The 24903-nt window shown below is 33.8% G+C and overlaps 1 protein-coding gene across 1 annotated transcript in view; it reads left to right on the top strand.

The window, feature by feature from the left end:
- Positions 1-20725: 20725 nt before the first annotated feature.
- The window catches only part of LOC140436793 (glutathione S-transferase-like), a 50399-nt gene continuing 46221 nt past the window's right edge, over positions 20726-24903 (top strand). The window contains exon 1 of the mRNA XM_072525885.1: positions 20726-20885. The gene's annotated coding sequence lies outside the window, so the exon portion shown is untranslated. The remainder of the gene's footprint in view (positions 20886-24903) is intronic.

Genomic DNA, 24903 nt, shown 5'->3' with positions numbered 1-24903 from the left:
CACAAAGAAGTCAATTGTTTTATTTGGAATGAAGTTGAAGGCGGACTTAATGCTGAAGAATTTGTTTCCATTTGGGTAGACTTTTTAGAAAACAATGTAATATCTAATATTGCTAAAGATAAAATATAACAATTATACTTTATAGTGACGGGTGTACATACCAAAATCGAAATTGTATTTTATCCAATGCTCTTTTAAATATTGTGTTAAAGCATACAAGTATTACTATTGAACAAACATTTTTAGAAGTAGGTCACACCCAAATGGAGGTGGATTCTATGCATTCCACGATAGAAGGTCAGCTTAAAAATAAAATCATAAACATACCAGCTGAATACATTTCTATTGTTAAACATGCCCGAAAATTACCAGCCCCATATGTTGTAAAATATTTGGAACACACTTACTTTAAAATATTGGAAAAAATACAAGTTTTTAAAAGCATTCGTCCAGGAAGATCTAAAGGAGATCCTAAGGTGACCGACATTCGAGCTCTAAGTTATGAAAGCAATGGATCCATTCTTTATGAAACTTTTTATAAGGATAAATGGCAACCTTTACCACAAAGAAGATCTTCACGATTTCATTCTTGTAAGACTAGTGATTTAACGCAATTGCACCAAAATCGACGTAAAATCACCCTCCGGAAGTTTGAAGACCTGCAGGAAATCAAAAAGACTCTTCCACCTGACTATCATAAATATTATGATGATTTGCCTCATGAGTAGGTTATTTTTACAATTTATTTTGATGTGCCTTTGAATTTTGAGTGTTTAGAAAACTGTTTTTTGTGAAGAATTTAATTATTTTTAAAAGTTTAGTTTTTGTTTCAAGAATTTTTTGATTTTATTTTTCTTTTAAATAAGTTGTCTCTTAATACAGTAGAGTCCCTGTATAACGAGAACTAAAATGACAGACTAATTACCTCGTTATAAGCGAATCTCATTATATCAGACAACAATAATACAGTGCATGCATATGAATATGTAGATTTCTAAATCAATAACTTCCTATAGTGAAGCCATTCGGAGCAATATAAGATACTAATAAATATTGTTTGAATGGCGTTCTTGAAAAAAAGTTGTTTACTTTTATTATCAATTAAATACGTTAAAACAAAAAAGAGTTGTTTACTTTTATTGTCAATGATATACTTACTTTAAAACAAAAATCTGTAGGTACTGTATTTTTTGTTAATCTGTAGGTACTGTACCAACTACATAATGTATAAACCGCATTTTGAAGGATAACATAAACTATTTTGACTGCTTTATATTGTTCAGTATCATTCTATCTATCATATTTTCTAAAGATGTGAAACAGTTGTATTTATTGTAAAGAAGTTTATTGCGGGCGACAGTTAAGTTTATTGCAGGACAGTTAAAAAGGGTATTTATTTATAACCACGGCAGGGTCAAAATGTAAAAAAACACATTTTTCGTTCTTATTTTCTCTCCTTATAAGCAAAGTTACATCGCTATAGAGGATTATAGTTCAATAGAAATTTCACGGGACATCTAATGTACTTCGTTATAAGAGAAACCTCGTAATAACCGTGTTTGTCATAGAGGGAGTATACTGTATTAACTTTGATTAAGTTTTAATATTGATTGTGATTTTAATGGTTAAGATAAAAGTGTAGCTAGTGAAGAATACTTACATTTAATACGATGTTGGTTATTGTTTATAAAATAATCTATAATATTGTTTCATGTTTAAAGACTGATTCTGTTGTTAAACATTTGATAATAAATATTTTAATATAGACTGTATTTATCTGATTATTTTATTATAAACCTTAACTAAAAATCACATTGAAATGTAATTATGTTCATTTAAGTGATAACTGCTAAGTCCTCAATCAAATTTAAACCTTAAAACGAAAAACTGCAAAGTTATTATTTTTTGACTTTTTTTACACTGTACTTTAGGTACTCGAGCATTAAAACTTACAAAATGTCTAGAATTATCATAGGAACCAACGGGATCCTTAGAATCTTGATATGTAAAAAAGAAAAAGTATTATTCAGTTTTTCTCCCTCCTGTAAACTATGCAAAAATGGACTTAGCAGGATAATAAATTAGGCCGACGATGTACCAATTTCTTTAAAACGTAAATCATTCGACCAATATGTGTTGCCTGTAATGACCTATGGTGCTAAAACTTTGACATTGACTGCTACAACTTCTAAAATGCTGCAAATAGTTCAGAGAAAAATGGAAAGGTAAATCGCTTCGTGACTGAGTTAGAAACAAAGACTTAAGACGAAGAACCTAATTTTCCGAATTGCCACACTGAAATGGAACTGGGCTGGCGGACACGTCGCCCGAATTAGTGATGAAAGGTGGACGAAGATATTGCTTGAGTGGAGGCCGAGGTTAGACAAAAGAAGTAGAGGAAGACCCAATACTCGTTGAACTGACGATCTTAAGAAATTGGATGAAAAGTGCTCAAGATAGAGCACAATGGACAAAAAGGGAGGCCTGTGTCCAGCAGTGAACGCAAAGAGCTGGGTGATAAAACTACTTAATTATTACTTAAACGTTTCGGCAAATTTGCCATTTTCAATAAGCACTTTATTTTACAAACATTTCATTATATATTCCATGTTTACACTTATTAAAAGTTTAACATGGATTAAAAAATTGATTTAACCTGATCTGACATTGACAGATGACATCTGGCGGGTATCTTAAAATAGGATTGGTTCAGGTTCGTATCTTAAATATCTGCCATAGTGCATTTAAAAATATCTCAATCTATTAAATTATGATACATATTGGAAAGGTTATAACGGTTAATAAAGATCGTCAATCAAATGTTATTTATAAAATAAAATGTAAAGACTGTAATTCAACATATTGAACTGAGTTGATTAATATAATTTATTAACTTTATTTATTATAAAAATGTTCTAACACTTCTCTTAAAAGATGGTTCCTCCTGGAACTTGAACGGTATGCTGGTATCGGAAACTGGACCCTCTTTTACAACTTCCAGTTGTATAAAAATGACAAGGGACTGTTTTCTCTCCGCACCAGTAACTATGCTGATTGCAACAGACTAACACCTGGACTTCACCATACTTCGGATAACCCTCCAATCTAATTGGCGGCACTCCAACTTTGGCATGGCTAATTTTTGCACGTCGGACTCTAGTATGTGCTCTCTCAACTGAAGTAAGGCTTCCCATACATCTCGGTAGCTAGGTTGGTCACGGGCAGTGTGGCAGGAGTTTCAAGGCTTTCCCGGCAGCTGGCACTTGGCATTGAAGTTCTGCAACTCGACCGAACTTCCTTTGAAAGACGGATGCCAACCCTGGTGCGTCTTTGATACTAGCCGGGATGGTAAGGGCCAGCGAGTAGTCATCGGGAAGCGCGGGCAGATCTTGCTTTTCTTCAGTGGTAACACCATGTACCTTCATTTAGCTCCATAGGCTTTACCGGTACCTTCATAGGCCCCCATGAATTCCTCAAACGTGAGGTCAGACACATCTTGGACATGGTTTACTACAGACTTTGTCGTTCTTCTTAAAGCACCCCTTTTCGGCTTGCGTATCGTACCGTTTCTTCATTCGGTCACTAGCGATCTGAAGATGGGAACGGACCAACTCATGTACATCGTCCATTCTTCTTCGTAATTCGATCACATAATCTTCACCTGCTACATCTTCTCCAGTTCGACACCCAAACTCCAGATCCCAAGGTAGTCGCATTTCGCGTACGAATAGGACTCTGGCTGGTGACTGGCCTGTTGATTCGTTAACAGCAGATCTGTAGGCCATTGCGAAGAACGGAAGATATTGGTTCCAGTCTCGCTGATGATCGGACACTTTGTGATCTTGTCATGATGGTCTTTGTTGATGATCTTTGTCAAATACTTGCCAACTGTCCTATTCATCCGTTCTACCATACCATCCGATTGCGGATGATATGCTGTAGTTCTTGTTTTCTTCATGATTAGTCTATCACATATTCCTTGGAATAGAACGCTTGAGAAGTTCCTTCCTTGGTCACTATGGATCTCCAAATCGGCTGATATATTCTTGGATCAACTTATCTGCAATGGTGGCGGCCCTGGTCTGAAAGTGCGTAAATCTCGACCCACTTAGTGAAGTAATCCATTACTACCAACATGTACTTGCCTCCATTTTTACTTTCTGGAAATGGCCCAGCGATGTCCAAAGCTATTCTTTCAAACGGGCTTCCAACATTATATTGTCTCATAGGAGGTCTCCTTTTTCGGTAAGGCCCGTTACTCGTAGCACAAATAGTACATTTCTTACACCAGTCTTTCACGTCGTCGGAACTGTTCGTCCAATAAAACCGTTCCCGAATTCGCTGATCGCTTTTCTTTACACCGAAATGCCCTCCTGATGGACTGTCGTGTAACTGACGAAGTACTTCGGCTATTCTGCTCTTTGGGATCACCAACTGTCTTCTCTTCTCTGAACCGTCATAATTTTCCAGTACTCGTTTGAGCAAGCTATCTTCCATGATAAATGAATCCCGCTGGGCCCAATACGTCTTAACTACTGAGCATAGGTTTAATATTTCTTGCCAAGGTGGTCGACGGTTTTCTTCGTTCCATTTTCGAATTTTTTGTATAAATGGATCTCTCTCTTGTTCTTCCCTTATCTTAGTAGGCGTCCAATCGTCGTTGACCATCGTTGTTCTTAGCACTGCTGCTTCCTTGAATTCCGTTTTGTTGCAGTGGGAACACTCTGCTGGGCATTGCCTTCTGGAAAGAGAATCAGCGTTTCTGTCGCTAACTCCGGCCCGGTGCTCAATCTTGAAATCGTATTCTTGGAGTCATTCGATCCATCTGGCTATCTGACCCTCTGGATTCTTAAACTGCATCAACCACTTAAGGTCGACATGGTCGGTTCGGATTAAAAATTTCCTTCCGTAGAGGTATTGATAAAAGTGCTCTACTGATTTCACTACTGCTAGAAGTTCTCTTCTCGTGACGCAATAATTCCGCTCAGGTTTTGAAAGAACTACTAAAATATCCAAGGACTCGTTCCTGTTCTCCTTGAATCTGAGATAACACTCCTCCAATTCCCACATTACTCGCATCTGTATCTAAGATGAACTCTCCTTCTGGCAGTGGATATCCTAAAATTGGTGCTGTGATTAAATGCTTTTTCAAGGACTCAAAGGCATTTTGGCAGTCTGTATCCCAGCGGTAATCTCTTGCTTCCTCTATAAGTCGCGTTAATGGCTTAGCGATATCTGCAAGCTTCTTAATAAACCTCCGGTAGTAAGTACATACTCCAAGAGACTTCTCACTTGATGTTTGTCCGTTGGTTTTGACCATTCCTTAATGGAATCGATTTTTCCCTTATCCACGGCCACTCCTTCTTTACTGACTATATGATCCAGGTAATTGACTTTATCTTGAAACAGCTGGCACTTCTTGGGGTTTAACATCAATTGGGTAGCTTTAAGTCGATTAAAAACGTTTTCTAAATTCTTCAGATGATCTTCAAATGTCTCCCCCAAGACGATTATGTCATCTAGATAAACCAGGCATGTTTTCCAAGATAATCCTCTCAACACATTTTCCATAAACCTCTCAAATCCATGCATATTCATTACGTCCATTCCTAATATAACATCCTCTTCGATGTCAGCAACTGTAACAGTATGGACGAACTTTTCTGCTCCAATTCCTAATTGTACCTAGATTTCTCCATGAATGTTGGCATTTTCACCTGTAGCGGTCCGAAATCGCAACCTCGTTGATAACAGTTTCTTACGGCTGTTTATAACTGTCGGACGTATAATGATTCTGGTCGCTCCTGTATCCACCAACAACGTATGCCTTTTACCATTTATTTCTCCATCTACATATACACTATCGTCACGACATTTTAAAGAAGCTATTAGTATGAGAGGGTCTTTGGAAAAGTTCCGGGTCGAAGCTGCCCCCTTAAGGCCGACCCGTTCTAGTTTTCCTGATGGTGAGTTTCTTGATTTGCGTCGTACCTAGGGTGCTTACATGAACTTCGTACGTGTCCTATTTAGCCACAATTCCAGCATCTTATGGTCTTCGTTTTCTTGGATGTAATACTTTTCATCATATTAACGAGCTGGTCAAGTTTATCTTCATCTCCTTCCTCTTTTACAGTCCTAACTTTACTGTACCCGCCAGACGCCAGAGGTCGTATTCGAGGGCGGCGGATAAGACATCAACCAGCATCTTGTGACGAGCTAATCGCAGCGTTCTCTGCATTTCATGATCACGAAGACCATCAATAAATGTTTGAACGGCCAATTTTTCCATCATTTCTTCGGGAGCTGTTGGATAAGCATACCGTATTAATCTGGCAATATCTACCTCATATTCTTGAAGAGCCTCATCTCTCTTTTGTCTTCGATTTTTAAGCTGCGACTGATATACATGCTCCAAATGTTCGTGGCCATATCGCATATTTAACCTCTTCTTAAGTTGTTCGAAATCATCCGTCTCCTCTACGGCTATGGTCTGAAGCACATCTAAGGCATCTCCTAGAAGAGCCATAGTCAGGTTTACAGCCTTTTCTTTTTCAGACCATCCATTCGCTCTTGCGGCTGATTCGAAATGTTTCATGTAGTTGTTCCATGATGATTTTCCATCGAAAGTTGGGACTTTAACATGAACAGAACCTCCACTTCCTTCAAATTTTGGCCGTGTTTCCAACTTACATTTCGTCTCGTCTTCTTTTGTCTCTACTGTAATTCGATTGTATCCTCTCTCTGCTGTCCCTGTTTCCTCCATCTTCCTTTCCATCTCTTTCATCTTTTCTTCGACAGCCAACATATTGGCAGCAACATTGAGTCATATTTATCGTAACAATATATTGGGCAAGCACACCCATACCTGCATAGAAGAGTTTTTGCACACAAACATAGTGTACACACCAATCCATTAAACACAACAGCCCTAGCCAAACATTATCTAGAAAATAGACATTCTTTTGATTTTGAAAATGTACAGATTTTGGAAAAAGAACAAAATTATAAAATAAAATGCTTATTGAAAACGGCAAATTTGTCGAAACGTTTAAGCAATAATTTAAGTAGTTTTATTATTTACAACAGACTGACAAACCCAGGAAAGAACAAACTATATATATACATATATATATATATATATATATATATATATATATATATATATATATATATATATATATATATATATATATATATATATATATATATATATATATATGTTACATTATCATCTTTGAGTTGTTTTAATAAGAATAAACTACGAATTATGCTTATCTACAGGTATTCAGTGCTTTACCGCACAAATATCACAATTAAGAATTATTATGCAGCTGACTTATAAAATGCGATTATCTCGAAAACGGTTAAATTTTGAAGTTACTAACAGGTATACCTTTTCTTTGTAAAAATAATGTATCTTTAATATTTTTTAACACAAATAGAGCTAACTTAAAGAGCAAAAAAGTTAAGCGCAAATCTATGCCACACATGTGGCATATGTGGCGCCCTCTATTAGTTACATTCAAGTATGTATAAAATTATAATTTATCCTACTTAAAAGCATCCAATTTTAAATTTCTGTCCAAAAATATTCACAAACGTAAAAGTTATAGCGAAAAATAAAATTTTAAATTTGCACTTTAACACCCTGTATCTTTCTTAATATCAACATTTTCTTAAAGCAATTTAGCTTAAATCGTAATATTTTAAAATGTAATACTTGAAAATGATTGGATACTACTTCCCTCACCAACATATATATATATATATATTATGATATATATATATATATATATATATATATATATATATATATATATATATATATAGTCATACGCCTTTCTCAGGTCCACAAATGCCAAATCTTTTCCATCAGTTGCTTAAATTAAATTTCATGCAACACATTATTTATTTATTTATTCCATATTCCAACACTAATATAATTACCTTAAAACATTAAGAAGTTGTTAATTCCAAGATGAGGTTCAACTGTGCAAACAACTTGTATATGGTGTACAGATATTATCAATATTGATATTTATATAACAGAAAGAAAAGTTAAACTTACTTATAAATAAAACATATACCCATGTCATCACAATATGGGTGACAGTGGCTGTACCGCATTTAAACCTTATTACCAAATCTTCATGTGGTAAATTTAATCTTAATTTCATAAGTGTCACTAGCAATTGGTCAATTGATCTCATAACAAAGAAACGATAACTAATCAAAACTATTTAATGTCTAAAGTCGTTCATATGAAGTTATTAGCAGAAACACCTGGAGTGTTGCATTTTACAACAAATTTTAATCAAGAGAATTTTGAACAAGTTGATTTCAATAGAGCTGTCAAGAGACTACCACGCAAATTTAAATGTATTGGTAATTCTAAGGAAGTTGGTCTCAATGCCAATTTAATTCTGAAACCGATAAAGGAGACACTTGAACCTATTTCAACTAAAAATATAACGATTTGCAGAATTAATTAAAATGGGTGCATAAAAGATTCCATAAATACTTTAAAAATCTTCCACATGGTAACCTCAAGGATGATGAGTACAAAATACAATGATCTTTATTATGAATTTTCTGTTTAAAGTTAGTTATAATTAATCATTTGTAACATTTTGTTCCGATTTCGTTTATTTTAAAAAATAAATATTTTCTGTGTCTTTTTGTGTTTTATTATTTAATTAGAATTGATATAATGCTGTTCGTAATTTGCATTGCTGTACTATGGGTTTCTTAATTAACAATAGTATTTAGTCCACGGTATATACAGATTAGTAGGAGCTAAACAGTATTAAGTCACAAATTATTGTATTAAGCCCATTGCTAGAACCAAAGAGTATTAAGTCCCATAATTAATTTAAAACTATTTAAATGTTAAAAGTAAGATGTTAGTTATTATCAGCTTTGTTTATCTTTAAAAAACATAACTGGGAAAATAATAACCCGTGCAGTCCAATTTACAATAGGAATCGGTTTGAAAAATACAATTTTTCAAAATCTTCAAATTGCTCTCCTGTACAATTTAAAATACAGGACTTAATACCGTTTGGCTCGGAGGTCCAGATATATATATATATATATATATATATATATATATATATATATATATATATATATATATATACATATATATATATATATATATATATATACATATATATATATATATATATATATATATATATATATATATATATATATACATATATATATATATATATATATATATATATATATATATATATGTATATATATATATATGTATATATATTATATATATATATATATATATATATATATATATATATATATATATTCATCTAATTTACTTACCGTTGCACGTCATCCGCGTCATACCCCGTGAGCTCACATGACACCAACACGAAATAGGTAGGTGTGTTTTGTTTAGAATCACTTTGCCGAGTACACTGGCATTGCAGCCACTAGACATATTTTATTATATACGCGAAGAAATAATATTTAAAGTTTTCTATTAATGTTAACTCAAAGAAATACACAATATGAACGAAGGTGATATTTTGGCATAAATTGGTAACACTTATTTGAAAGTTGCGGTGTTGTCACTTTTTATTTTACATTTTATATAAAATAAAAATCGATGTATTCCATTTTACATCTTTATACGACGCAACCAAGCAGCTCAAATTGTTTTTAATAAGATTATTTTTTAACTCTTGTTTTGTTTCTATTTATTTACATTAAATATTAATTTGTTTTGTTGTATAATCAACTTTTGCAATAATTATGAGACTTATTTGATTTAAAATGGATTCAGGATTTAAGGAATTTATTGGATATTATTTCAGGAATGTTCGGGATTCTTCTGTTTCATTTGAGCCAGCATAAGGTGCAAGACGATTTATGTGAACTACTTTTGGTTTACCTTTCGGCAACTTCTTAATTTGGTATATTACGTCATTTATTCTCTTTTTAATTTCATACGGACCCTCCCATGGTCTTTGCAGTTTAGGAGACAAGCCACGACGACGTTGTGGATTATAAGGCCAAACAAGATCACCTACTTCATAGCTTTCATTCTTGCATCGAGAATCGTATTGATCTTTCATTCGGTCACTGGCTAACTGGATGTGTTGTCGGGCAAGTTCATGAATGTTGTTCATTCTTAACTTCAAGAGGTCGACATAATCTTCGCTTGCAACATGTTTTTCGGAAGGTCTGCAGCCAAACTCTAGGTCGCATGTCAAACGAATTTCACGACCTAACATCAGGCAGGTTGGAGTCTGGCCTGTAGTTTTATTTACCGCCGAGCGGTAGGCCATTAGGAATAAATGAATGTGCTGGTCTCAATCTCTTTGATGTTGTGATACAACTTTGGACAGGTGTTTACCCATCGTTCGGTTCATTCTCTCGACCATTCCATCTGATTGAGGATGCAGGGGTGTCGTTCTGGTCTTATTGACACCAATCAATTTACAAACGTTTTGGAAAAGGTTTGACTCGAAGTTTTGCCCTTGGTCGGAGTGGATTTTCAAGGGAACACCAAATCGGCTAAAGAATTCGTTAACCAGTACCTCTGCAATGGTAGCAGCTTCTTGATTTGGTATCGCATAGGCCTCAGTCCATTTCGTAAAATAATCCATGGCTACCAGGATATATTTACTTCCATCATTCGTCTCTGGAAGTGGACCTGCAATGTCGATTGCTACTCTTTTCATAGGACTACCAACATTGTACTGTTCCATGGGTGCCCTCTTTTTACCAACTGGACCATTACTGGTTGCACACAGTTCACATTTCCGGCACCATATTCTTAAATTATCTTTACAGTTCACCCAATAGAACCGTTCTCGAACGGTTTACTTTTGGGTACAATCAACTGAAGCTTAGTTTCTGTACCATCATCGTTCTCAAAGGTTCTATACAGAAGATCATCTTTCAGCACTAGGCAATTCTATTGGCTCCAGTAAAACTTGACTTCGGGACTACATGCACTAATATCTTGCCAAGAAGGTCTTTCACTTCGACGCATCCAATCCAATACTCTTTTTATACATGGATCATCTGCTTGAGAGTCTTGTAGCTGTTGAGGCTGCCATTGATTATTAATGACGGTGGTTCGTCTCACTGGGCAAAGTCGTTCTTCGAATTTAAGACAGTGATTACGATTTGCACTGTATGGCCGTCTTTGAATGCTCAGCATTTGAATGACTTTTTCCAGCCCAGTGTTCGATCTGTTCTAGCTCTCTGACTATTGTATTATTTTCATGCAATTTACGACGAATGTGACCTACGTCGTTACCATTCCAACATCTGGGTTCACGTCTCTTCGGCATCATGTTACGAACTACTTTTCGTACGATTTCCTCAAGACTTTTATCGTTTTGTACGTCGCTCTCTTCAGAGGTTCGTACTCGATAGCTCCGTGAAGCTCGACTAGCTGTCTCGTGTTCCAAGGCAATAGCGAGCGCTTCATCTAAAACTTTCGGTCTTACTAGTCGTAAAGCTTTCTGTAGTTCACTGTCTCTCAACCCATTGATGAAGGTATCTACAGCAATTTCTTCCAATATGTTGTCTGGTGCCTCTGGATAGGCCAACAGTGCTATACGAGCAACATATGCTTCAAATTCTTGCAAACTTTCACTTGCTCGTTGAATTCTACTTCTTAGTTGCGCATTGTAGACTTGTTGTAGATGGACATCTCCGTAACGTTTGTCTAGTCGAGTAAACAAGGTCTGGTAACATTTTTCTTGACCCTTAGGAATCGATCTTAGGATATCTGCAGCATCACCTCGTAAAGCAGCAGTCAAGGAAAGCTTTTTCTTGTTCTGTCCAATGATTGGCTGTCGCAATAGCTTCAAATTATCTAAGGTATATGGACCAAGAGGACTTTCCATCAAATGGTGGCAATTTGAATCGCATATGATGTGTCTCTAGGTTGTTCTAGGATTTCGTCTCTAGGTGATTTTTCTTTCACTACCGGATATATATACAGGGTGGTCCTTAAGTAATTGTACAAAAAGAAGCAGTAGATTCTACATCCTCTCTCTGCTGTCCCTGTTTCCTCCATCTTCCTTTCCATCTCTTTCATCTTTTCTTCGACAGCCAACATATTGGCAGCAACATTGAGTCATATTTATCGTAACAATATATTGGGCAAGCACACCCATACCTGCATAGAAGAGTTGTTGCACACAAACATAGTGTACACACCAATCCATTAAACACAACAGCCCTAGCCAAACATTATCTAGAAAATAGACATTCTTTTGATTTTGAAAACGTACAGATTTTGGAAAAAGAACAAAATTATAAAATAAAATGCTTATTGAAAACGGCAAATTTGTCGAAACGTTTAAGCAATAATTTAAGTAGTTTTATTATTTACAACAGACTGACAAACCCAGGAAAGAACAAACTATATATATACATATATATATATATATATATATATATATATATATATATATATATATATATATATATATATATATATATATATATATGTTACATTATCATCTTTGAGTTGTTTTAATAAGAATAAACTACGAATTATGCTTATCTACAGGTATTCAGTGCTTTACCGCACAAATATCACAATTAAGAATTATTATGCAGCTGACTTATAAAATGCGATTATCTCGAAAACGGTTAAATTTTGAAGTTACTAACAGGTATACCTTTTCTTTGTAAAAATAATGTATCTTTAATATTTTTTAACACAAATAGAGCTAACTTAAAGAGCAAAAAAGTTAAGCGCAAATCTATGCCACACATGTGGCATATGTGGCGCCCTCTATTAGTTACATTCAAGTATGTATAAAATTATAATTTATCCTACTTAAAAGCATCCAATTTTAAATTTCTGTCCAAAAATATTCACAAACGTAAAAGTTATAGCGAAAAATAAAATTTTAAATTTGCACTTTAACACCCTGTATCTTTCTTAATATCAACATTTTCTTAAAGCAATTTAGCTTAAATCGTAATATTTTAAAATGTAGAATCTACTGCTTCTTTTTGTACAATTACTTAAGGACCACCCTGTATATATATCCGGTAGTGAAAGAAAAATCACCTAGAGACGAAATCCTAGAACAACCTAGAGACACATCATATGCGATTCAAATTGCCACCATTTGATGGAAAGTCCTCTTGGTCCATATACCTTAGATAATTTGAAGCTATTGCGACAGCCAATCATTGGACAGAACAAGAAAAAGCTTTCCTTGACTGCTGCTTTACGAGGTGATGCTGCAGATATCCTAAGATCGATTCCTAAGGGTCAAGAAAAATGTTACCAGACCTTGTTTACTCGACTAGACAAACGTTACGGAGATGTCCATCTACAACAAGTCTACAATGCGCAACTAAGAAGTAGAATTCAACGAGCAAGTGAAAGTTTGCAAGAATTTGAAGCATATGTTGCTCGTATAGCACTGTTGGCCTATCCAGAGGCACCAGACAACATATTGGAAGAAATTGCTGTAGATACCTTCATCAATCGGTTGAGAGACAGTGAACTACAGAAAGCTTTACGACTAGTAAGACCGAAAGTTTTAGATGAAGCGCTCGCTATTGCCTTGGAACACGAGACAGCTAGTCGAGCTTCACGGAGCTATCGAGTACGAACCTCTGAAGAGAGCGACGTACAAAACGATAAAAGTCTTGAGGAAATCGTACGAAAAGTAGTTCGTAACATGATGCCGAAGAGACGTGAACCCAGATGTTGGAATGGTAACGACGTAGGTCACATTCGTCGTAAATTGCATGAAAATAATACAATAGTCAGAGAGCTAGAACAGATCGAACACTGGGCTGGAAAAAGTCATTCAAATGCTGAGCATTCAAAGACGGCCATACAGTGCAAATCGTAATCACTGTCTTAAATTCGAAGAACGACTTTGCCCAGTGAGACGAACCACCGTCATTAATAATCAATGGCAGCCTCAACAGCTACAAGACTCTCAAGCAGATGATCCATGTATAAAAAGAGTATTGGATTGGATGCGTCGAAGTGAAAGACCTTCTTGGCAAGATATTAGTGCATGTAGTCCCGAAGTCAAGTTTTACTGGAGCCAATAGAATTGCCTAGTGCTGAAAGATGATCTTCTGTATAGAACCTTTGAGAACGATGATGGTACAGAAACTAAGCTTCAGTTGATTGTACCCAAAAGTAAACCGTTCGAGAACGGTTCTATTGGGTGAACTGTAAAGATAATTTAAGAATATGGTGCCGGAAATGTGAACTGTGTGCAACCAGTAATGGTCCAGTTGGTAAAAAGAGGGCACCCATGGAACAGTACAATGTTGGTAGTCCTATGAAAAGAGTAGCAATCGACATTGCAGGTCCACTTCCAGAGACGAATGATGGAAATAAATATATCCTGGTAGCCATGGATTATTTTACGAAATGGACTGAGGCCTATGCGATACCAAATCAAGAAGCTGCTACCATTGCAGAGGTACTGGTTAACGAATTCTTTAGCCGATTTGGTGTTCCCTTGAAAATCCACTCCGACCAAGGGCAAAACTTCGAGTCAAACCTTTTCCAAAACGTTTGTAAATTGATTGGTGTCAATAAGACCAGAACGACACCCCTGCATCCTCAATCAGATGGAATGGTCGAGAGAATGAACCGAACGATGGGTAAACACCTGTCCAAAGTTGTATCACAACATCAAAGAGATTGAGACCAGCACATTCATTTATTCCTAATGGCCTACCGCTCGGCGGTAAATAAAACTACAGGCCAGACTCCAACCTGCCTGATGTTAGGTCGTGAAATTCGTTTGACATGCGACCTAGAGTTTGGCTGCAGACCTTCCGAAAAACATGTTGCAAGCGAAGATTATGTCGACCTCTTGAAGTTAAGAATGAACAACATTCATGAACTTGCCCGACAACACATCCAGTTAGCCAGTGACCGAATGAAAGATCAATACGATTCTCGATGCAAGAATGAAAGCTATGAAGTAGGTGATCTTGTTTGGCCTTATAATCCACAACGTCGTCGTGGCTTGTCTCCTAAACTGCAAAGACAATGGGAGGGTCCGTATGAAATTAAATGAGAATAAATGACGTAATATACCAAATTAAGAAGTTGCCGAAAGGTAAACCAAAAGTAGTTCACATAAATCGTCTTGCACCTTATGCTGGCTCAAATGAAACAGAAGAATCCCGAACATTCCTGAAATAATATCCAATAAATTCCTTAAATCCTGAATCCATTTTAAATCAAATAGGTCTCATAATTATTGCAAAAGTTGATTATACAACAAAACAAATTAATATTTAATGTAAATAAATAGAAACAAAACAAGAGTTAAAAAATAATCTTATTAAAAACAATTTGAGCTGCTTGGTTGCGTCGTATAAAGATGTAAAATGGAATACATCGATTTTTATTTTATATAAAATGTAAAATAAAAAGTGACAACACCGCAACTTTCAAATAAGTGTTACCAATTTATGCCAAAATATCACCTTCGTTCATATTGTGTATTTCTTTGAGTTAACATTAATAGAAAACTTTAAATATTATTTCTTCGCGTATATAATAAAATATGTCTAGTGGCTGCAATGCCAGTGTACTCGGCAAAGTGATTCTAAACAAAACACACCTACCTATTTCGTGTTGGTGTCATGTGAGCTCACGGGGTATGACGCGGATGACGTGCAACGGTAAGTAAATTAGATGAATATATATATATATATATATATATATATATATATATACATATATATATATATATATGTATATATATATATGTATATATATATATATATGTATATATATATATATATATATATATATATATATATATATATATATATATGTATATATATATATATATATATATATATATATATATATATATATATATATATATATATATATATATATATATATTCTGGACCTCCGAGCCAAACGGTATTAAGTCCTGTATTTTAAATTGTACAGGAGAGCAATTTGAAGATTTTGAAAAATTGTATTTTTCAAACCGATTCCTATTGTAAATTGGACTGCACGGGTTATTATTTTCCCAGTTATGTTTTTTAAAGATAAACAAAGCTGATAATAACTAACATCTTACTTTTAACATTTAAATAGTTTTAAATTAATTATGGGACTTAATACTCTTTGGTTCTAGCAATGGGCTTAATACAATAATTTGTGACTTAATACTGTTTAGCTCCTACTAATCTGTATATACCGTGGACTAAATACTATTGTTAATTAAGAAACCCATAGTACAGCAATGCAAATTACGAACAGCATTATATCAATTCTAATTAAATAATAAAACACAAAAAGACACAGAAAATATTTATTTTTTAAAATAAACGAAATCGGAACAAAATGTTACAAATGATTAATTATAACTAACTTTAAACAGAAAATTCATAATAAAGATCATTGTATTTTGTACTCATCATCCTTGAGGTTACCATGTGGAAGATTTTTAAAGTATTTATGGAATCTTTTATGCACCCATTTTAATTAATTCTGCAAATCGTTATATTTTTAGTTGAAATAGGTTCAAGTGTCTCCTTTATCGGTTTCAGAATTAAATTGGCATTGAGACCAACTTCCTTAGAATTACCAATACATTTAAATTTGCGTGGTAGTCTCTTGACAGCTCTATTGAAATCAACTTGTTCAAAATTCTCTTGATTAAAATTTGTTGTAAAATGCAACACTCCAGGTGTTTCTGCTAATAACTTCATATGAACGACTTTAGACATTAAATAGTTTTGATTAGTTATCGTTTCTTTGTTATGAGATCAATTGACCAATTGCTAGTGACACTTATGAAATTAAGATTAAATTTACCACATGAAGATTTGGTAATAAGGTTTAAATGCGGTACAGCCACTGTCACCCATATTGTGATGACATGGGTATATGTTTTATTTATAAGTAAGTTTAACTTTTCTTTCTGTTATATAAATATCAATATTGATAATATCTGTACACCATATACAAGTTGTTTGCACAGTTGAACCTCATCTTGGAATTAACAACTTCTTAATGTTTTAAGGTAATTATATTAGTGTTGGAATATGGAATAAATAAATAAATAATGTGTTGCATGAAATTTAATTTAAGCAACTGATGGAAAAGATTTGGCATTTGTGGACCTGAGAAAGGCGTATGACTATATATATATATATATATATATATATATATATATATATATATATATATATATATATATATCATAATATATATATATATATGTTGGTGAGGGAAGTAGTATCCAATCAATGAGAATTTTCTAGAATTGATGCAATTAGCACAATTAGCCAATTAGGTAGTAACAGTAACAGTTGGTAACACAAATAAACAAATAAATACACAATGTTCATGTCATTTGTCAATAGTTTCAAATCCCCTCCCCTAATCTATGATTAGTTTCTCCTATTCCTATACAGGGATGAGTGCCTTAAGAACCGGCAAAATAACGCAAAAGATAGAAAACATAATACGTTGTGAAATAAAAAGAGATGAAAGTAGTAGAGGTGAGAAATTATCGATATTAACCTATAATTTACTTTACATTACATTAGAATTATCGAAAATTTCCCACCTTTAGACGTTAGCTTATGAGCTGGTTGACTTCAGTCATAGTAATACGTATCACGTAATCACGTAATGTAAGTAAAACAGTTTAAGTAGGAGTATTTTTTTATCCAAAATTAAAATATTGACCAACAATAAACTATGATTTGAGACGTCGCATACACTCTTCTCAATACAGAATTATCATAGCTTGTTATTCTGTATTCCTCAACACAGAATTAATTATCAAATTACTTCAAATTAAACTGTTTACTTACATTTGCTTTATTGCCTTCAATCAGTTTTTACTTTATGCGCAATTTAAAAAATGTAAATGTTCGACGTCATACTTGTAATATTATGACTGATGTCAACTATAATCATAAGCTAACGTCTAAAGGTGGGAAACTATCGATAGTCCTAATGTAATTTAATGTAAATTAGAGGTTTCTATCGATAATTTCCCACCTCTACTACTTTCATCTCTTTTTATTTCACAACGTATTATGTTTTCTATCTTTTGCGTTATTTTGCCGGTTCTTAAGGCACTCGTCACTGTATATTATTCTTTGGTTTCTCCTTGTCCTTGACTTGAGACTTGACGTCATAGAATAACCGAACACGAACACACAGTACGAGTAAATACTTACTGTCACCTACAGCTGCCACAAAGACAGAGAGTAATTTAAGCAACAGATCACCGCGAAAACAAAAACCAAGATTAAAAATAAGACATTTGCGAAGAAATTGTAAGAAGCTGTTTGTGAAACAAAAGCGAAATACTCCTCTTCGAGGTTTTATTAAAATGTGTGACAAATTTTTGGATAAACCTTTAGCAGAAATTGTAAAATCCCATGTAGCTCAAGAAGGAAAAAAACCAACGTCTCGGAGATTCAGTCAAGATATGAAGTAGTTTGCCTCGACATTGTATTTTTTAAGTCCAAGGGCCTACAAGTATATTAGCAGTTTATTAACCCTCCCAACAAAAAGAAGTCTACAGAGAATTACGCAAAAAATCTCGTGTAAGCCAGGTTTAGACAATGATGAAATACTTAAAGCCCTTCAACTTAAAACCAAAATAATGCTAGAAGAGGATAAGCATTGCCTACTCTGCCTCGATGAGATGGCCATAAAATCAAATCTTTATTTTGACCTGGGTCGTGATGAAATAGTCGGATATGAAGACACTGGGGATGCAAAAGGGTATTCTTTATGTAAAAATGTTTTAGTGATCATGATCAAAGGTCTTTATTCATCCTGGAAACAACCTGTTGCGTTTTTTTTGTTGGAACGCAGTTAAAAGCAAATAGTATAGTACCTATTATTGAAAAATGTTTATCAAAATTGAGTGATGTAGGTTTGTATGTTGACGGCATAGCAAGTGACATGGGTTCAAACTTTGTACAATTAACAAACATATTAGGAGTTACTCCTGAGAATCCAGAATTTGAATTGAATGGAAAACAGCTTGTTTACATTTTTGACCCATGTCACTTGATTAAAGCAATTAGAAATAATTTTCTTAGACACTCTTTTAATTTTAAAGGTAAAAACACATCTTGGATATTCATTAGCAGCTTTTATCACCGAGATAAAAAACAATTCTATAGGTGTGCACCTAAACTTACAGATTCACATATCAATCCCACAAGTTTCCAAAAAATGAAGGTGTCTTTAGCTACACAAATTTTTAGTCAAACAGTAGCTTGTGGAATGAATAAATACATGTCACTGAATGGACTTCCAGCAGACGCTATAGGGACGATAGAGGCGATAGAATTCTTTGATAAACTTTTTGATTTGTTAAATTCATTTTCTCTGAGGCACCCAAATAAATTTAAGAATGTGTTTGATGGATCTCAATTTCAAATAGATTTTTTGGAGGAAGCGCTTACATTGTTAAATGATATTAAAGTATTTAGAAAAGACGGTAAAGAGGTAACAAATAGATTAAAATTTATTAAATGTTGGAGACTAACTATTAACAGTTTGTTAAAATTATGGGAAAATCTTTCGAAACAAAACTTCAAATATTTGAAAACCCGACATCTCAATACCGACTGTATTGAAAATTTTTTTGGCAGTGTTAGACAGCAGAGTGGAAATAATGTAAACCCGACTGCCATTGAGTTTAAAAGAGCATTTCGCAAGCTGTTCTGTCAAAATTATTTCCATTCAGAAACAATGAATTGTAAGGATGATTTAAGTGAATTGTTGCTAAATATAAAATCTACAGACATAACTAAATTCATACATCAAGAAGACAAAGATAAATGTCAAAAAGCACTAGTGCTTCCTGACAATGACTATACAAAAGAAAATTTGGCTTTCCTGAATTTTATTTTTTTTTGTTTTATACTGTTTAAGTGTTTTGTTCATTTTATTAAATGGGACAATATGGCTCTTGGCGAACACCCATTCAAAAAAAGTAACGCGCCACAAGACATACCTCTGGGGTGGTGTGAAAACTGTCTTAAAATTTGTTTTAAAACAATTTCATTGTGTAACTCTTTAAGTACGGGTCACGTCAAAAGACGTTTTAGCGTAACTTCCGCGACTGCCTGGTGGCATCAGTAAATTACCTTTTGTAAATAAAAAATAATTACACCATTAAGAATGTCAACAAAAGCCGGCCCTGCAGGTAACTATTTTTTCAGTGCAATATTTCATATTTATTGAAAGTCAACATAAATGCTCAATTTGATTTAAGAGCGTAGGCGCAAAATTTCGGGCCAATTCTTTTTAAATGCGATCATTTTTTCGAATCCTGAGAAAACTAACAAATATTTTTAAAAAATTTAAACACAGAATGAAAGATTACATTATTACCGAGGGCCGAAAGTCCCTTAGAATAAACAAAAAGTTTTTTTGAATGAGATATTTGAAATTAAAAATCACACTAAATTTTCTCTTTTTTTTTCACCCCTGTAACTTATTAAAATAAACATTATAGAAGTTTTCAGGGACTTTCGGCCCTCAGTAATAATGTAGTCTTTCACTCTGCGTTTAAATTTTTCAAAAATACTTATTAGTTTTTTCAGGATTCGGAAAAAATGAATGCATTTAAAAAACATTGGCCCGAAATTTTGCGCCTCAGCTCTTAAGAATTTATATTGTGTGATATGCCCACTGACTATTAATTTTCTGGTTGTTAGCTGTCATTGGCGGCTTGGCCACGTAACTTCAAAGGACTGTCGCTTCTATGTGTGTTCGGTTATTTATTCTATGCTTGACGTTGGCAGAGAAAACAAAACAGGAGTTATAAATCTTGTTTGGTTTGAGTCAAATATTTAATTCATAGTGTTTCACCTTATATCAATTTGTGGTAAGTAATATGGTTAAATAATTGTACCTAATATTTTTAACAAGATAAACAGATTTGAGAATCTTTTTTGTGAAATCTACCGGTTTTTAGCATTTAAAATATTTTATAGAACAATGACAGTTGCTGTTGAAGAATGTTATTTTAAAATGCGTGCTTAGCGTTTAAGAGAGATTGGCACCATATAGTATAAAAAAGAAGTAGTGGTAGTGGTTAAACTGTGTTGGCACCTACCATCAGTTAAAATTTTAATTCTGTTTTTCAATTCAATTAAATGATAGTATAGTCCAACCATCAACCATGTACCCCATCGTATTAAAATGGTTTGCTGTGGTAGTGGAACAGCTGGAAGCATCTCTCTATAACAATTGAATTCTTACAGGTGATTTCAGGAATGCCTTTTTGAAGCTTGCTAATAAACTGTTAACTAGAGGAAATTTTTTTCCTTATTTCCTCCACAACTCTGTTTATTCCATGTTCTAAACAAGTAACATGAATTAACATTTTTCATGTATACCTCTTAATATATGTATTTGGTCTATAGTCGACCTGTTTGGTGTGAAACCACATTGGTATTCACCAATTATTTCTTGCGAAAATGATTCAAGACAGGTGTATATTCCTGATAATATCGTGTAGGCGACATTGAACACTGTTATGCACCTATAATTTTTGCAAAAAATCGTTTGTCTCCCCTTGTACATAGGAATATGATTCATACTTTCCAATCCTCTAGGATGATTTCTAGTATTCATATCGTCATTCAGATGTCAAAACCTTGTATCTCAAAATTAGTGTATTTTGGAAAATCACTTAAAACTTCCCATAGTAGAAAATACAACTTTTAAAGTTCTTTTTCTGAAATGTGGGTAGTTTCACCAATTGAATTATTTGTGACGATGATTAAACTTCAAAAAAATAAAGTTAGATTTTTTTTGAAAAAACGCGAGATACAAGTTTTTGAGTTTTTTCAGTGGTGGAGTGTACACTATCATACTCCATTTGCGAGTGACCCTTAACTAAATATTTATGTATAATTACCATATCATTTTCAATGCTGAAGTGCATTAGCCAATATCATGTTGTGATTTTGCACAGAACATCCATCTCTATAAAAAACTTTTGCTTTGTTCTTTTCTTGGGCATGTAACTCTTTATATAAAAAATCAATTATAGAAGATGTATAGGAGTTGGCATCCATTTTTGCCTCTCCCTCATGCCATACATACCAAACTACCTTATCACTTGTTAAATTATTGTTGGTAAAGTTATGGCATGCTAGTTTTTGTTTAAAGTATACTATGCTTGCTGGGATGACAAGGACAAGTTGGACCACTTGTACATCCATCATAAATACTCACACTTTTTCTTCCAACAACACATCTTTTTTACCATTCATTTTTTCCTTTCTAGCGCATTCTTTTTGGCTAATGTGTGATAATCTTGCTCTACATTGCTAAGTTTATGAGAAAAACATAAATCACACTTGTTCTTCCTTGGATGATACACATCAATGTTTGTGTTTTTCATCTCCTTTAAGAAAACATATCAGACAGCAGATTGTGGTTCATACTTTTTTTATATGTCGTACACTTCCTTATATTATTGAAAAGTTGTTTCCAAATAAAGTTTACTCGTTGTTGAACGGCAATAATGGGAGGGCATCTTTGGCAGTTTTTCAAGGAACACTTTAACTTTATTTCTGAGTTCAACATTGACAGGTTTATTTTAGTAGGAAAATTAGAAGTAGTTATTTTGGGATACCCGAGTAACAACTAGTTTTCACCCCAGTTTGGAACACTCCATTCACCCAAACCTAAAGTGGAGCGAAACATTTTCTTGCATACCGGAATTATGGTATTATCTATTTTCAAATAATAAAATAAACTTACATTACGCCGTGATATTTTTGTGTTGTTTTTTGCTTTGTTGGAGCTTAGACACAAATAACTTTCGTTGATGCCAATGCATCTAGACCAAAACCCATCAAAAATCTTCCTTTGTTGCTCATCGGTTATTATTGAAGACTTCCTTTTTTCTTTTGCTGCTAGACATATTGCTGAAATGCATCTCGGTTTAATTTCTCGGGAGTTTCTCTTTATGGCAACTATAGATTCATCTTTCTTCTTATTTTTTGATCTCTATTCTTTACCGCGCATTCTTAAACATTTTTGTTCATTTCTTTCCCAAGTAGAAGAATCTGCTTTGACTTTTTTGCAACGCCTTTTTTCTCATTTTTTTTTCTCATACAGCACTTACTTCTTTAGGTTTTGCTTCAAATTTTTTTTTTGCGTCTGGTGACATTGACAGCTCCTCTTCAGAATACTACGAAGTATTTTGATGACAACTTGACTATGACTCAAAAGATTCTTCAAAATCAATGTCGGTGTTATAGTGTGTCGATTTTCCAGATCTCCACTGAGATCTTCGATATTCAAAGTTAAATCCTTTCTAACATTCTCCACCTGAATAGATTCCTTCACATCAACATTTATTACATTATCTTCTACATTAGTACTAGCCAGGCATCTTTTTTGGGTGTCATTTTTTAAATGACACCTAAATGAGACATTTTTTAAATGAGACCCTGTTTGTTTAGTAGTACTTTTTGGATTCAAAATAATACAGGAATGTACTTGAATATTTCGTGAATAGCCTGAAGAAGAAGCAATTTGCTGGAAACTGGAGGTTTCTTCTTGAAAAGTCTCATAAACTTGTTCAAAGCCTGTATTATCCAATTTTATGTCTTCATTGAAGTTTTTAAGGATCTCTTCATTGGAGCTTGTATGTTGTTGAATTTCAATTACCTTTACACCTTCACTCACGCAAGTATTTTTCCAATCTTCTCCACTATCATGGCACTTAGCTCTGTGACCACCTCTTTAGAATGTGAATCTCAATTGGTGATGCTATCATTCAACTCATTAGCAATGTCAAGTGAAAGTAGTCTACTATTTAATAAAACTCTGGCATTAGTTTTGGAATGGCCAATATCAGGATTCGGTTTTAGACTTGCTAGTGATGATTAGACCATTCTCGCAGCCTGGCTTGCCTAAAAATAAAACAAAAATAAGCACTTTATTATTTTTTTAAAGGAACCTTGTAACTCATTATTCTGAATAGTTGATTAGGTACCAAAACCTCGTATCACAATTTTTCTCACTGAAAAATTTACTGAAATACATTATTTTGGAAATTCTTGTACCATCTGACAAGTTTATGTTTTTCCTTAATTGATTTATATAATTTGTTGTAGTTGATCAACTGAAATAGATTAATTGAATCATCATAACCTCAAATTTTTTGGAATAATATTAGTAATGTTTCTGTTTAGAAGATGTTTTCACTTATCATAGCTTCTAATATACACTTATAATTCTTATAAATCCATATAACTTGCACAAAAGAGTTATATATTTACAAATTTTTAAAACACGTGTTGACTTACGAGGTTTTGTATATAATATGTGAGATACGAGGTTTCTGGATTCGAGTCACGCAGGTGCAATTTCACACGCTTTGAGATAAGAGGTTTTGCTATCTATACAGCTCGAATTCCTAATGTCGGCGACCCAAAAAACACAAAACCATCCGAAAATTGGGATACGAAGTTTTGGCATCTTAGCGACGATATGCGGCAGATTAGTTTATGGATACGCTTACATAGCACATGTCCACCATTCTTTATCAGTTCTGTAGTTATTCTATCTGTAAAAGGCGCTTTGTTATTTTTCAGATGTTTTATGACATATAGTTTCTTTCAATGTTGGTTCCTCAACTAGTTGTTCTTCTTGGTTTTGTTTTGTTTTTTTCTGGGTTTAAGTGCCTTTAAAAATGGTCATTCCACCTTTTCATTAGTTCCTTTTTCTCGCTGATAGTTGCCCGGTTTTTGTTCTCATGTGTCCTTGAGTGTATCGCTGGGTTTCACTGTAAAATTTCCTAGTCTCTCTTCTGTTATTATAGACTGTAATTTGTTGTATTTTTCTATTTAACAATTCTCTCTTTTTCCTTCTACATACTT

This window comes from Diabrotica undecimpunctata, chromosome 3, assembly GCF_040954645.1.
Source record: "Diabrotica undecimpunctata isolate CICGRU chromosome 3, icDiaUnde3, whole genome shotgun sequence".
NCBI lineage: Eukaryota > Metazoa > Arthropoda > Insecta > Coleoptera > Chrysomelidae > Diabrotica > Diabrotica undecimpunctata.
The sequence above is the reverse complement of the archived record's forward strand: the minus strand, read 5'-3'. Positions and strand labels throughout refer to the sequence as shown.